Source organism: Bos taurus, chromosome 18 (assembly GCF_002263795.3).
Source record: "Bos taurus isolate L1 Dominette 01449 registration number 42190680 breed Hereford chromosome 18, ARS-UCD2.0, whole genome shotgun sequence".
Taxonomy (NCBI): Eukaryota; Metazoa; Chordata; class Mammalia; order Artiodactyla; family Bovidae; genus Bos; species Bos taurus.
In genome coordinates this window covers 9,256,185-9,271,242 of record NC_037345.1, presented here as the reverse complement: position 1 = coordinate 9,271,242, position 15,058 = coordinate 9,256,185, and the positions used below count along the sequence as shown (strand labels likewise).

Sequence of the window (15,058 nt, the reverse complement as noted above, 5' to 3'; positions counted from 1 at the left end):
TCTCAGCCTCTGCATCCTGTGTGATGGGTCCCAGCCTTGAGCTGATTCAGAGAGAGGAAGACAGTGTATCTGGAACTCCATCACTTGAGGGGAGATGGGTACCATCCTTTCCACACCAAGACCCAACCACTACTTCTGGTTTTGGTGTTCCTTCTACATTTCCTTTTCTGACAATCAGACTGTGTAAGATTAGGGTATTAATACTGGGGCATCCTGATGAACCTTTTACCACCTTATACCCCCATCTCACTGGCTCATGGGTTGACTTCCCAGGAAAGTATTCTGGCCTTAAAAAAGATTTGCCTTTGAAATCTGACTTAATGTGTTCAAAGCTCAATTCTTTCCCTATGACGCTGGACAAGTTACCTCTCTAAATCTCAGTTTCATCATCTGTAAAAACGAGATGGTGAAGATGATGGTAAATTCTCCCTCTTAGGGCTCCCATGAAGAGTCACCAGCGTGAAGCATTTAACTCAGTGTCCGGCACCATAAAATGCTCACTCGTTCCGTTAGCTGCTATCTAGCTTCTTCCTAGGTTTGTCTGTGATTCCTCCTACCCCAGCCCTGTCCAGTTTCAGAGATGTGACTCTGCCCTGAAATCCAGCTGGTCACCCTCCTTCTTACCAGTTCCCTTCCTCTCAGGGCCCCCTGCCTTGCCGTGTGTGTGCGTGTGTGTGTGTGTGTGTGTGTGACTGGAGGAGGGGTGTGTGTGTGTGTGTGTGTGTGTGTGTGTGTGTGTGACTGCAGGAGGGTTGGGGAGGAGCTGGCTTACAATAAATTTAGCACTTGCTATAGATTAGCAAGGCGGCAGATAGTATCAGTGCTCCATCCACATCCCCTCAGACCTCTTTGCCACTTTACTGCACACCAGTCCCAGCGTGCATTCATTCCTAATAGCCAGCACCTGCGGTGGTATGCCGGTAAATATTTAACAACCACCTCTGGGGATGGGAGAACCCTAATTTGTAATGTAAGCCAATTTCCATGGTGTAACTACTCCCACCGTGGCTGATTTCAAGCTATCAATGTGAGGTTAACTAGCTTGCAAAATTCCTAACAATTTAACATCCAACACTCATGAACAGTTAGTTTCAAGCCAGTGCCTGCACACCATGGGCCTCTGTGTTTCTCTTTTACAAAGGCTGCATCCTGGCTGCCAGGATATGTTTTGCCTGTAATCAGGGAGGACAGGAAGTGTCTGGGCATTTACGTTCCTGCTTGTCTCTCATCCTAGAAGCCCCCAGAACTGGTTGGACTGGTTGGTTCAGAGGTATAAACACTCGAGACCCCTCCCCCGTAATGGGCCAACAGGGAAGTGCCACCCACAACTCTCCAGTTTCCCTGGGGGATTAGGCCAAATTTACCTCTCTAGGACTTAGCCTGATACCACACCCTTGCTCACCTTCCCCTTTCCCAGTTTTACTTCCCCACCTCCCTATCCGTGTTGCCTAGGAATCTTTCTAACAGGTCACTTTCACATAACATCTCATCCGCAGTCAGCTTCAGAGGAACCAAACTGACAGTTTCAAGGACGTGCCTTCTAAAGCTCTGAGTTCAGGTCCTGATTCTGTTACAAACTGTATGACTAGGAAAGTTATTTAAGCTCTATGAGTTTATATTTCTTCATCTATAAAAGGGGCCTAATAAGTCCCTGCCTTATTAGATAATGGTGCTGGAGAAGACTCTTGAGAGTCCCTGGGACTACAAGGAGATAAAACCAGTCAAGTCTAAAGGAAATCAACCCCAAATATTCATCGGAAGGACTGATGCCAAAGATGAAGTTCTAACAATATGGCCACTTGATGTGAAGAGCCAATCCGTTGGAAAAGACCCTGATGCTGGCAAAGCCTAAAGGCAAAAGGAGAAGGGGGAAGCAGAGGATGAGATGGTTGGATAGCATCACCAGCTCAATGGACATGAATCTGAGCAACCTCTGGGAAACAGTGGAGGAGAGAGGAGCCTGGCGCACTGCAGTCCAGGGATCACAAAGAGTCAGACATGACTTAGTGACTGAACAGCAACAACAAAGTCCCTATGACTAGGGTTATGGGGAGAGTGAAAAAAGATGAGTCATCCAGGAGGATTAGCACCGAGTCTGGCTCATGATATGTCTCCCATAAATGCTGCTGTGGTTCCTATTGTTACTAAAGACAGTGTCTGTCCTGCCTTCCAGTCAGAGCTTCACTTGGAATAGTTGATGACTGAGTCCTCTCAGCTAGGAGGACTGTGTGAAGTCCTGCTGAGCTTTCACCACCCTTTGGAATCAGAGTTTAAGCTCTTCGGCTGTTCTTTCTTGAAATGGACCTCCATTTATCTTTCCCTCTGCAGAGGGAACGAGTCTTCTGGAAAAGCTATGGTCCCAGTTGACCAGCTCTGTGACCTTAAAATCCAAGCATGCCTTGTTTCTGAGCTCCATCCTACCCAAAACCAGGGCAGTCAGGGCTCAGTGGAGGATAACAAGTAACGAGGACCGTGCAAAGGGATGGGACCAACATTTTGTTCATGATCCAGTAAAGATCCTTGTGCCACGGTCTCTACCTTCTTCTCATGGGGGAAAATAACATTTATTGCCCAGAAGTGGTGAAACAAGCACTCATGAAGTGCTGGTGGTAAAACAGATTAATAACAGAGCTTCACCAAAGCCATCAGGCAACATCTACCCACAACCTTAAAAGCACACACCCCACTTGATTCAATGGCACCTATCTTAGACATCCTAAGTAAAGCTTCCTAAACTTGAAAAAGCTTTAAGCACACATATAACCAGTTTAGCCTAGTGCTTTGTATATAATTGGTACATAATGCATTTTGATTAACTAATGAAACTATCATTTAATATTCTAAAAAGTTAGAAAGCACCTTCATCTCAGTAGCTGGACACAAACGAGTAGCTAAAGGACTTAAACACCAAGGAGTCGTTATGAGGCTTTTGTGTGTGTGTGTGTGTGTGTGTGTGTGTGTGTGCTAGAACCATTTTAATATAATTATACATATCTGCCAAGCCAGGAAGAAAGGTTTATGCATATATAACTTTTCCAGTTAACATCTGCAAGCATAAACAACGATGATCTCAGTTTATAAATTCATCAGGGTCAGAGCAATTGACCAATGTCTCTTTACTGCTGGGCTTACCAACAGTAAATTACATGATGAATTAGTGTCCTTTCGTTTCTCTTCTCTTATTCTCCTTGTCCAGAGACATTTTGTTGTAAAGTTTCAGTGTAGCTCACCTCCAGCCAAAGGTAATCTTTTTAGATAAGTACTCAGTTGCTCTGAATTTACTTATAATTATAACCTATTTAATCACAGAAGAAACCCTGCAGAGGTGGAGTTCAAGGTTGCATACAATAACAGGAGATCCCAGTTTTGAAGTCTAGCACAGACTAAAAACCACAGATGTACCATTTCTACGAGACACACACTGACTGTCTCTTAAACTATATATTGTCTCCTTATTAACATTAGTTTTTAAATAAAGTAATGCAACTAGGACAGTCAGTCGCACAATTCACACGGCCCTGAAAAGCTTTTCAGTGCCAACTACCAGTTGGTCATGAAACGTGAATGAGCTTGAGACACTGTCCATTCCTAAGATTCAGCCATGGATTAGCTAAAACATTGGAACACCTCTGCTTAAGAAGGCTATGTCCTTCCCTCCTGCCCCTCACAATTTAGTTATGCTTGTTTCTTTTTGGTGGTATTTGGTTGCACATGGCTAGACTGCTTTCGATCACCTTGTGAATCAGGAAAACCAATGACCTAGAACTATGACAGGACCTTAAGTATTAAGTAGGCTGATTTGTCTATTTTGGTAGCTGGTCGGTAGGCCCTCACTAAGGCCTTCCATTTTCCTTCTATGCCTTCAAGGACATTGATCAGAAGATGAGTCTGAGCATCATACCATCTACCTCTTTTAACCAATGCCTGGCTAAAACTGGAATGTCCAGCACAGTATATTTAAAAATCACCCACAAAAAGATGATTTTTGTGAAGATCACAGGTCTTCACAAAACCTGGAATTTCCACGAAGATGTCTGATCTTTATAATCTAAGCAGTCAGCATTGAAGTTAAGTTTCCAGGAGGCAGTTTGGTCCTTATAATCCAAGCAATCCGTGGTTGAGTTAAAACCCAAGCTTAAAGCTCCACATCCCTGGGTGAAAACAGAAGCTGGGGACTGATTGAGATGGCTGGTGACTGCATTGGTACCCATGGGACTGAGTGCAGTCCCTGGTCCAGGAAGCTGGTGATGCACAGGGCTCAAATAAGATCCACAGTCCATGCCCCCCAAAGTAGGAAACTGAGCCAGCATATCCTTGACTATGACCTGAAGCCTCAGTATAGGTCATGGGGTAGGACCTCTGCATGCAGGGAGAGGAGGTGGATGGGGGATCTGACAATGGGGGGATGGCTGGGCTCCAGACAGATGGAGGAGCACTGCTGCTGGAAATGACTGGGACTGAGGTGCTAGAAGGGGGAGTGATCTGGCCACTTGTTCCACCCTCTGAAATCACTTCCCAGGCAGGAGATGTCTTCTTTTTGGCAGGTCTCACTTTGTTTTGACCTCCATTCTGCTGCTGCTGCCCCTGTTGGCGGCACTTCGCTCTTTGATTCTTAAACCATGCCTGTACCCTGGACTCAGGCAAGTTGATTTTCAGTGCCACCTCCTCCCACGTGAAGATGTGTGGGTATCAGGTCTTAGCAAACAGTGCTTCCAGCATATCCAGCTGCACTCGGGTGAACATCGTCCTCTCCTGCCAGTGTTTCCAAGGGGTGGCTGGGGAGCCCACCGAGGGGTGCAGCAAGTCCATGCCCGAGTGGTCAGACTCAACCCACTGACTGCATAAGGCGGTTGCTTAAGATAAGACATCATGCTAAGGTTGTTTGGAGGCGCAAAGTCAGCCCAAATCCAGGGGACCCAGCGGAAGGTCTTGCTTTGCCCGGAGTGGACAGATTCAGAGTCCTTGTTGGGTAGGTTTGAAGTGGTAGAACTTGTCTGAGAATTAATTATAATAAATGTTTTCTTGATAAACTAATGAGATAATCCGAAGGGCATGCATCCCTTAATTACAGGCCGCCATGCTCAGCTCTGCTTCTCTGTCAGGGCTGATTAATTTTCCGCCTGATGGAAAGGCTGCTTTCTGCCTTTAAAAAATATATGACCATTGAAAATTATGTTCATAGGACACTCTCAACTACAACAGCCCACACTCTCTGGAGTGTGTTTCTCTCAAGGCAGCACTGGCCTTCTGAGATGGCCCACACTGTCTGTGGAGTTAAGTTTCTCTCTAAATAGATCCACTTCTTACTTATCACCTGGTCTGTCACTGAATTTTTTTCTGCGATGAGACATCAAGAACCAGAGCTTCATTAGGTCCTGTCTAGTTTCACTTGCTCACTGGGACCACTTACAGAGATCTTACACCCAGTGCCTCTGACCAGACTTCCAAGTACGAAACAGCTGAGCTGACACCTCAGGTCGGAGGACCGAGTGCAGAAGCTTCGCCCGACACTCAGTTCAAGATGGTGGCAGCGAGCCACGTGCAGGGATGCTGGGCCCGGATCTAAGACCTGGAGCCTGAGCACCACAGCTGCTCCGCTCTGTGAGAACTCCGCCCCTTCCCCACTGACTGATGACCCCGTAAAGCCCCCGGACGGCCTTCCGGCCTGTCAAGGAAGCATGCACTTTCTCATTGTTTGATTAAAGAATAAAACTTTGCTTCTGAACTGAAGAAAAATATGTTTATAAAAAAACTGTGAAACAATGTGAAAAGAATTATGAAATGAAGCAAACAAATTTTAATTTATACCAAAGTCACAGCTTAAATTTTTTAATCTACAAAGAAAAAAAAAAAACCACTGAGAATACTGAGTTCAAGAATGCTACAATAAGGAAATACTTAACCAAAATATGATATATCTAAACAGAGGAATATTATGTAGCCATTGAGAACTGACTGTAAAAATTATAAAATGATATCTATGTATGAAATGGTAATACAGCTCAAAGCATAATTATAGCTAATTTAATTATATAGGCTAAACTTATGATGATTTTTAAGCAGAATATTGAATATATGATTCATGATGAGTCTAACCATATAAAAACTAAACCAATTTAAAATGCATGCATAAAGGAAAAAGGCTCTAAATAACTACAGTAAATTGTTACTAATGATCATGTTTGGGCTGCAACCCTTGAGTGCTTTTCTTTCTCTTCCTTTTTTATGTCTCAAATATTCTCTAATTAAGGAGAATTACTTTTATAATAAACAGCATTTTGATTGACTGGTTGAGTAACAATAGCACTACATACACACAGACACACACACACAGATGAAGTAATAAGGAGTGGAAAGTAAGGGAGAACATTACTATTCAAACACCCTTCTCGGTTAATAGTTTCCAAATTTGTTTTCTAATAAGGCTAATAACAGCCATGTGTTATGGCAGGTAGCAGCCCAACCTAGCCAGAGAATCAGACGCAAATGATTCCCAAGCCACAGTTACACTTTGGCTGTCACTTCAGCTCTGGTGACATTAGCTGGAGACAGCAGCTGGGTGAGATGGTATGCAATTCATGAAGAAGAGAACTCAGAACTAACTCTACGCTTATTAAAAATCCAATTCCTTGTGCAGTTTGCAGAATGCATTCACAGGCTTGCCAAATCTCACCTTTGAAATCAAATTTCCTTTCTGCCATGTGCTGTTGCAGATTTAAGTCTATTGTTTCCAACTGAATTTTGTTTTTTAACTGCAATGCGTTCAGGTAAGTCTGTTCTTGCTGATGCATTAGAAAAACCAGCTCAATGCAGGCCCACTGATTCACCACATGGTGGGTACGTGTCTTTTTGTGAATAATTTATTATTTGCCAGCATGAAGGAAAAGCCCAGGGCCCCATGGAACAGGTCAGTTCCAAGAAAAAGGCAGCATCAGCCTAAGTAATATTCCTTCACCTATGTCCTGGGTAGCATCATGAGACCTAAATACCAACAGCCACTAATGTCCTTCTGAATGTTACCTCCTTCCAAACAGTTTCCCCAGTTGGAGGTTCAGTCTGGCATCCGTAAAGACACAGGTATCTTTATTCCTCCTTCTTCTCTGATCCAGAGGGCGGGATGCCTTTTTAATACCCCATTTCCTAACATATGAGGATACAGTATATAAAACCTTCCATCTGGCTCTTTCTTTTTTTGATGAAGCCATTTACATTTTCTTAGTATAATTAGTATTGCACAGTAACTTGTCAATATTCTTCTGCCATGACACCAAGTTACAGCTTACATATACCTGCAGCTGGGAGGATTTATTTGTTCCTTCATGCTTTCAAGTGCTGGCAAGGGATAATTACCAGGGAGATTATTACATGGTGTTGGGTTAATTAAATATGATAAAGGCATTTGCCTGTGACATGATGGGTCTGTTTCAATCTAAATGATATAAAATGGTCAGACTCATTGAAGGCAACATGGTGACCCCGCAGAAGATTAGACCCAGCCAAAATAGAATCCTGCTAATGATGTTTCTGAATTTGATGTTCTATCTCAATTTCACTAGCTATCTTTTTAATCAGAGAGATATCATTACAATGATCGCTCCTGAACATTCGTGCCCAGCCCTCATGAGAAAGCAGGGGACCTTCAAAGTACCTTGAAATATTGGCAAAATACAAAATATTAAAGGCATAAAAGTGAGTCTGCTGACCCTGAATTGCTTCTGATCTTCTTGTTAGACTGAATAAGAATCTGTCTTAATTGTGGACGTCTACCGGGTTAGGGAAGTAAGAAACATGGAGAGGTAAGAGACTGATGTCCAGTGGCTGTTGGACCCTTTCCCTCCTCCAGTGGAGATATCGCTGACGGTGGTGGTTTATTGGTTCAGTCGTGTCTGACTCTTTTGTGACCCCATGGACTGTAGCCCACCAATTTCCTCTATCCATGGGATTCCACAGGCAAGAATACTGGAGTGGGTTGCCACCTCCTTCTCCAGGGCATCTTCCCGACCCAAGTATCAAACCCACATAACCTACATTGGCAGGCAGATTCTTTACCATCTGAGCCACCAGGGAGGCCCAGGGGAGTTATTGCTGGCTTATAAACAGATGTAAGCACTAGGCTTAAAGTCCGAGGGACAAAACTTTGGGTACGAAGTGTTCTGGTTTAATTTTAGAGCAACAGGAACAGAGGTTGATACTAGACCGTATTTTTAAGACAAAAATTGACCTTATATCATGAACATTCGTGGTGAGATGTCACCATGGTATGGTAGTAAAATGGTAATAAAATGGGAAAAGTCTCCAGTTCCCATTTTCTTGGTAGAGTTGGTGGACATAGCTGCTGCAAAGCCTAGTGGCTGAGATGGTCAATTCAGTCAAATACACATTAAAATCAGCCCCCCAAATATCAATAAAACTAATTGCTACAACCAATAGTCAGGGGAGAGGTGTCATTTGCAATCAGTGGGTATCTACTGTGGCTCCTGTGTGCAGGTCACCACAGGGAACAAAATAAACACCTTATGAAACTTTGTCCCAGTCAATAGTAAGAGACTTCCTTGCAGTTTATTTGAGAAAATGAGATGTATGTTGCATGACTGTGTAGCGAGGAGAAGCACTCCCACCAGCCATGTGGAAAATCAATCCAGTTATTTCGTACTTAGACAACTTACATATGAGAGCAGTTAGTCCTTACAGCTTCCCTCTCTCCCTTCTGAACCATCAGCCTCAACCCAACTCACATCCATCACTCAGAGCTGATCCTCTCAGCTCTTCTTCTCTCTCTCTCCTCACTCCTTTCCTCTTTGGGGTCTTGCAGGTAACACTCTTACCTTGCTTAATTTGGCTCTTGTAAGTAAAGAGTGCCCCTCCCTGGGACGCTCACCTCCTTTCTCCATCCCCTATTCCCTCCTAGTCAACAAGCAGGACCACATCACCAGCAGCAACACCCATCAGTGAGCTGGGAGTTCTGTCCAGAGCTCAGGGAGAAACTTGTGGTAGTCCTCAGAGGAGTCAGGGGGGTGCTGGGGCTGGAGATGAGCCCTGGAGAGAATGCTGGAAAGGGGTGGCAGAGGCCAGGGCCTCACAGGGAGGAAGACCGCGAGCAAAGGCCCTGAGCTCGGAAAGCAAGGGCCAGGGACCATGAGACAAGTGTGCATGGCATAGGAATTTAAGTCTAACATGGAGCAAGATAAAATGAGAAAGATTTTTGCTGGCAGCAACTCAAAAAATGTTGTTTGTACTCTCAGAGGGAGCATTGGTGCAATGTGGGTTAACGTTAAAAACATGTTGAGTGAAGGAAGCCTGGCATTAAGAGTGCATGCTGCATGATTCCACTTATGCCAAATTCTAGAACAGAAAAAACCTAATCCATGGTACCCAATAATCAGAGCAGTGGTTGTTTTGAGGTTGCTGGGGTAGAGTCAGAATTGGCTAGGTAGAGGCTTGAGGGAACTGTCTGGGATAATGAGACTCTTCTACATCTTGACAAGGGTTTAGGTTCCAAAGATGCGTGCATATGTTAAACTCAGAGAATATACATGTAAGGTTTATATATTTCACCATGGGTAAATTTTACATCAAAAGAGAAAAAAGTATACACAAATACTAGTTAACAATATGCATGCCAAAGTATTTAGGAGGAAGGTATATTAATGTCTACAATTCACTTTGAAATTCATTTCAAAGTGGATTAATGGATGGATAGAGGGATGCATGGAGGGAGAGAGACAGCAGAAATGCGGGGGATAAAATGTTAAAGGCAGAATCTAGACGGTGAGTGCACACGCGCCAACTGCAAACTTCAACTTTTCACTAGGTTTGAAGATTTTTATAATAAAATGCAATTTTTAAACAATTGTATGTTGGGTACAAACGAGTCTTGAAGATAAGGTAAACATTCTGTTTTATCATCAAAGCACATCTCACGTTTTGCACTGAGGAATGCTGAAGAAAGCAATTTGTGGAGAGGGGGCATTTAGTCAGATCTATTGGAGCTTATTGAATAATGGATAATATGTATTGGATAATAATAATAGTAAAGACAGCAACAACCATGGCTACCGTTATTATTGCCACATATTGACTACTCTTTCTGTGTCCAGCATTAGGCTAAGTGCTTTTCAGAACCATCTTGTTTAATCCTGTAACAACACTAAGAGAGAGATAGAAATATCCCCGATTTTTCATGAGGAAACTAAACTTCTGTAGATTAACTGATTTATCTGTAGATTAACTTCTGTAGATTAACTACCAAAGCTAATCAGGCAGAAGGTTGTGGAGCTGAGGTCTGAACCTAGGCTTAGGCAAGCGTATACTGGGGACGTGAACGGCACCCATTGTGAACTCCAGTCCACCAAATGCAGGATCTGTGTAGCACCTTGGATCTTACAACATTCAGTTATCCTGGGAAAGGCAGTGTTTCCCTAGTCTGTCAGACCTCAGACCTCCCCAGAGCTAAAGGGGGAGTTTCAATGCTTCAGAAATGATCTGAACCTGGTGTTAAATATACCAGCTTTGTATATAGGAGTTTTGTAAATTATTCTGAGTGCATTTCGACCTAAATTCTATAAATTTTCCTTGACTTAAAAAGAGGCTGCAGGAAGCAGTGGGGAGGCAGACATAGTGAACAGACTTGTGGCCACAGCGGGGGAGGAGAGGGCGGGACGAGTGCAGAGCGCGGCAGGGACGCACGCGCGCTATCCACGTGAAGCAGACACACAGTGGGGGTTTGCGCATGACTCAGGGAGCTGAAACCTCTGCTCTGTGACAACCAGGAGGGGCGGGAGGGGTGGGAGGTAGGAGAGAGGTTCAAGAGGGAGGGGACATATGTATGCCTGTGGCTGACTCATGCTGATGTACGGCAGAAACCAACACAACAGTGTAAAGCAACTATCTTTCAATTAAAAATAAATAAAACACACACACACAAGCATGAAAAAAAAAGAGGTTGCACTAGACATTCCCCATTTTAGCAGAAGCCTAAGAAGACTCCAGCCTTAGAAGAATGATTTTAATGGTGGACTTTGAGATAGGGAAGTGGAGTGATGAGGAAAATATTTGGGGGTAGGTGGCTTTTGGGGACACTTCATTTCTTAAATTTGGCCAAAGAAACAGTAGTATAGGATAAAGAGTCATTGTGTATTCCCTAGGAAATTTCATCTTACATCCTGATTTCACATAATTATAAGGAGGTGATTTTATGAGAAGTTATTTAAGCCTGGTGAAATTGGTTCTTTTTCATAATGAGGATGATTCCATGTACTTCTCAAGTTATTATAAGGCAAAACACATGTCTGGGAACTCACAGGGTCTGGCCCTGTGTAGATTCCTCAATGGAAGCTTATTTCCTTCCTGCTCCACAGGAAGAAATGACACTCGGAGAGTTGGACCATGAAACACTCCTCAGAGTTATGTGTAACACTGGAATTAGCAATTATGCTTTCCCCAGTATGACTTCCCATTGGGAAGCTCATAGTGTAAAAAAATACATGCTTATGAAGGCAATTATTCTCTTTATGCCACATGATTTTCTTGTAATAAATACCATTCACAATATAGATGCCCCATTGATAATGGTACCAGGCAGTGCCTGCACTGGGAAGGAGCAACGGGATGATTGGCAGGGAGCTGTTAGTGGGTTTTCAGTCAGAAACAATGTAGTCTATGATTTTGACAGTTAAAATAGAAGGAGTAGGGAATCAATTTCCATCTAAGACTTTTAGCGCTGGGCACTCAATGGAAACTTGTTGAGTTGAGCTGAAGATGGAGGCGGGGAGCATTTCACAAGATGCATAATGGCAATATCTTTGCACAGAAACTCTTATGGTTCTAGAGGAGCTTATAGTCTCAGTAATCGGGGTCTCAAGAGATGTGTAACTGAAAGAATTATGAAATTCTGCAACTCAAAATGCCCAAACACTAGTCTCTTTAAACAGTGAAAGGAAAAATGATATTCAGTCTGCCTGGGGCATCCATAAACCATGTAAAGATAAGGGGGTTCCATGAAGAAATAGATGAATTAACTAAGAATGAGTGAAGTGACTGTGAGTGTGATTCAGCCTCAGAAGATGAAGAGATACACAACCAAAACTAGTTCCATAATGATTCATATCCTCATTCATTATCCAACACCTATTTATTGAGCATCTACTATGTTCCTGGTCTCATGTTATAGCCTCGGATATAATGAGAAATAAATGGATGCAAATTGCAGTTTATAGTATTTAGCCCCACAAAGGAGGCAAATTGGACTTCAAAATTCCCTCTGCACTCTCACATCTACTTGTCCAGCACCCTCACATTTTAAAGTTCCATTTCTAGATGTAGACTCGAGCTCTTCCCTTCCACATTTCCTCCCAGTTTTGTCATGGGGGGCAGGGAAGGGGAAAAACCTAGACAGACAGAAGTAGAACCTTCTCCAGCAGGTCAGAGATAGAGGAGGGCTGTTTGCATTCCCTCTTTCCAAACATTTGATTCTTTTGTTTTCATATGTGCAATACCTGGAAATGTTATATTACCCAGATCCCAGACCCAGATTATCACTTTTCAAGCATTATCTCACCTAATCCTCACTAGAAGTTGCAAAGTACATATTATTTATATTATTGTTATTGCTTGAACAGTTCTCCCTCATTTAAAGATAAAGCAACAGGTAACACACAATTGCATCTTTTGCATTGTCATAGGGCTCTAAATTAGGACATCTAGAAACTGAACATTCTGTCAACTATTGGGTTCCCAAAACCATGGTCTTGGTCTTGCCACTCTAGCTTTCCTTTTAAAACACACGGGCATTAGAGGAAATGCTTTCAATTTTTCACCATTGAGGATAATGTTTGCTGTGGGTTTGTCATATATAGCTTTTATTATGTTGAGGTATGTTCCTTCTATTCCTGCTTTCTGGAGAGTTCTTATCATAAATGGATGTTGAATTTTGTCAAAGGCTTTCTCTGCATCTATTGAGATAATCATATGGTTTTTATTTTTCAATTTGTTAATGTGGTGTATAACATTGATTGATTTATGGATGTTGAAGAATCCTTGCATCCCTGGTATAAAGCCCACTTGGTCATGGTGTATGATCTTTTTAATGTGTTGTTGGATTCTGATTGCTAGAATTTTGTTAAGGATTTTTGTATCTATGTTCATCAGTGATATTGGCCTGTAGGAACAAGACAAGGGTGCCCACTTTCACCATTACTATTCAACATAGTTTTGGAAGTTTTGGCCACAGCAATTAGAGCAGAAAAAGAAATAAAAGGAATCCAAATTGGAAAAGAAGAAGTAAAACTCTCACTGTTTGCAGATGACATGATCCTCTACATAGAAAACCCTAAAGACTCCACCAGAAAAGTACTAGAACTAATCAATGATTATAGTAAAGTTGCAGGATATAAAATCAACACACAGAAATCCCTTGCATTCCTATACACTAATAATGAGAAAACTGAAAGAGAAATTAAGGAAACAATTCCATTCACCATTGCAACGGAAAGAATAAAATACTTAGGAATATATCTACCTAAAGAAACTAAAGACCTATATATAGAAAACTATAAAACACTGGTGAAAGAAATCAAAGAGGACACTAATAGATGGAAAAATATACCATGTTCATGGATTGGAAGAACCAATATAGTGAAAATGAGTATACTACCCAAATCAATTTATAGATTCAATGCAATCCCTATCAAGCTACCAACGGTATTCTTCACAGAGCTAGAACAAATAATTTCACAATTTGTATGGAAATACAAAAAACCTCGAATAGCCAAAGCTATCTTGAGAAAGAAGAATGGAACTGGAGGAATCAACCTACCTGACTTCAGGCTCTATTACAAAGCCACAGTTATCAAGACAGTATGGTACTGGCACAAAGACAGAAATATTGATCAATGGAACAAAATAGAAAGCCCAGAGATAAATCCACACACATATGGACACCTTATCTTTGACAAAGGAGGCAAGAATATACAATAGATTAAAGACAATCTCTTTAACAAGTGGTGCTGGGAAAACTGGTCAACCACTTGTAAAAGAATGAAACTAGAACACTTTCTAACACCATACACAAAAATAAACTCAAAATGGATTAAAGATCTCAACGTAAGACCAGAAACTATAAAACTCCTAGAGGAGAACATAGGCAAAACACTCTCCGACATACATCACAGCAGGATCCTCTATGACCCGCCTCCCAGAATATTGGAAATAAAAGCAAAAATAAACAAATGGGACCTAATTAAACTTAAAAGCTTCTGCACAACAAAGGAAACTATTAGCAAGGTGAAAAGGCAGCCTTCAAAATGGGAGAAAATAATAGCAAATTAAGCAACAAACAACTAATCTCAAAAATATACAAGCAACTCCTACAGCTCAACTCCAGAAAAATAAATGACCCAATCAAAAAATGGGCCAAAGAACTAAATAGACATTTCTCCAAAGAAGACATACAGATGGCTAACAAACACATGAAAGGATGCTCAACATCACTCATTATCAGAGAAATACAAATCAAAACCACTATGAGGTACCATTTCATGCCAGTCAGAATGGCTGTGATCCATAAGTCTACAAGCAATAAATGCTGGAGAGGGTGTGGAGAAAAGGGAACTCTCTTACACTGTTGGTGGGAATGCAAGCTAGTACAGCCACTATGGAGAACAGTGTGGAGATTCCTTAAAAAACTGGAAATAGAACTGCCTTATGATCCAGCAATCCCACTGCTGGCCATACACACTGAGGAAACCAGAAGGGAAAGAGACACGTGTACCCCAATGTTCATCGCAGCACTGTTTATAATAGCCAGGACATGAAAGCAACCTAGATGTCCATCAGCAGATGAATGGATAAGAAAGCAGTGGTACATATACACAATGGAGTATTACTCAGCCATTAAAAAGAATACATTTGAATCAGTTCTAATGAGATGGATGAAACTGGAGCCTATTATACAGAGTGAAGTAAGCCAGAAGGAAAAACACCAATACAGTACACTAACGCATATATATGGAATTTAGAAAGATGGTAACAATAACCCAGTGTACGAGACAGCAAAAGAGAC

The 15,058-nt window shown here is 42.1% G+C and overlaps 1 protein-coding gene and 1 pseudogene across 2 annotated transcripts in view; both read right to left on the bottom strand.

Annotated features, from left to right (window-relative positions):
* The window catches only part of CDH13 (cadherin 13), a 1,016,104-nt gene that overhangs the window by 882,989 nt on the left and 118,057 nt on the right, over positions 1-15,058 (bottom strand). The gene's annotated exons all lie outside the window — the stretch shown is intronic.
* On the bottom strand, positions 2,863-5,110 carry LOC112442257 (homeobox protein OTX2-like; annotated as a pseudogene).